Source organism: Schistocerca nitens, chromosome 3 (genome assembly GCF_023898315.1).
Source record: "Schistocerca nitens isolate TAMUIC-IGC-003100 chromosome 3, iqSchNite1.1, whole genome shotgun sequence".
Classification (NCBI taxonomy): Eukaryota; Metazoa; Arthropoda; class Insecta; order Orthoptera; family Acrididae; genus Schistocerca; species Schistocerca nitens.
This window is the reverse complement of record NC_064616.1, coordinates 132,798,651-132,799,880: the sequence shown is the minus strand read 5'-3', so window position 1 is coordinate 132,799,880 and position 1,230 is coordinate 132,798,651.

The window sequence follows — 1,230 nt, the reverse complement described above, 5'->3', positions numbered from 1 at the left end:
AGTATTTAACAGCACACTCCAATCGCCCGAAACAGTTTTTTTAAAAAAAGAAAATACCCTGTGGCCACAACATATCTGGGATTTGCAATTCCCATACTATCATTCGGAATTAATTCGTTTCAAACGTGGCACATCATCCAGATATACACCTTAAAAATTCCAGACATCCCGAAGTTTATACCAGGACAATATAGGAATAGTTAGTCTCTACAGCGTCACATGGAGAATTTTAAGTTAATTCAGTTTAATAGAATTAAAGCGTAACTATGAAAACACCAACGTATTAGCTACCAGAACTGTGGAATGCCATTAGAGCAGACTCACTTCACTTAACATGAGTGCTTCAAAATGTGCTGGTGCATAACAGGCTTTAAGGTTCCACAGTGGTAAAATACGGAAATCGCAAAGTCTAACTGGACAGTTTGCTCACTCTGAAAGAAGACTATAAAAACGTGAAGTACTACACGGAAGAGCCAAAGAAACCGGTGCACCTGCCTAATATCGTGTACAGCCCCCGCGAGCACGCAGTTGTGCCAAAAAAGAACGTGGCATGGACTCGACTAATGTTTGAAGTAGTGCCGGAGGGAACTGACACCATGAATCCTGCAGGGCTGTCGATAAATCCGTAAGAGTACAACGGGGTGGAGATCTCTGCTGAAAAGCACGCTGCAAGCCATCGCAGATATGCTCAATAACGTTCATGCCTGGAGAGTTTGGTGGCAAACGGAAGTGTTTAAACTCAGAAGAGTGCTCCTGGAGGTATTCTGTAGCAATTCTCGACGTGTGAGGTGTCACATTGTCCTCCTGGAATTGCCCCAGTCCGTCGGAATGCACAATGGACATTATTGGATGCAGGTGATCAGACAGGATGCTAACGTACGTGTCACCTGTCAGAGTCATATCTAGACGTATCAGGGGTCCCATATCACTCCAACTGCACACACCCGACACCATTACAGAGCCTCCACCAGCTTCAATGGTCTCCTGATGACATGCAGGGTCCATGGATTCATGAGGTCGTCTCCATAACTGTACACTCCCATCCACTCAATACAATTTGAAACGAGACTCGTCCAACCAGGCAACATGTTTTCTGTCATCAACAGTCCAATGTCGGTGTTGACGGACCCAGGCGAGACATAAAGCTTTGTGTCGTGCAGTCATCAAGGACAAGCGAGTGGGCCTCTGGCTCTGAAAGCCCATTTCGGTGATGTTTCGTTGAATGGTTCG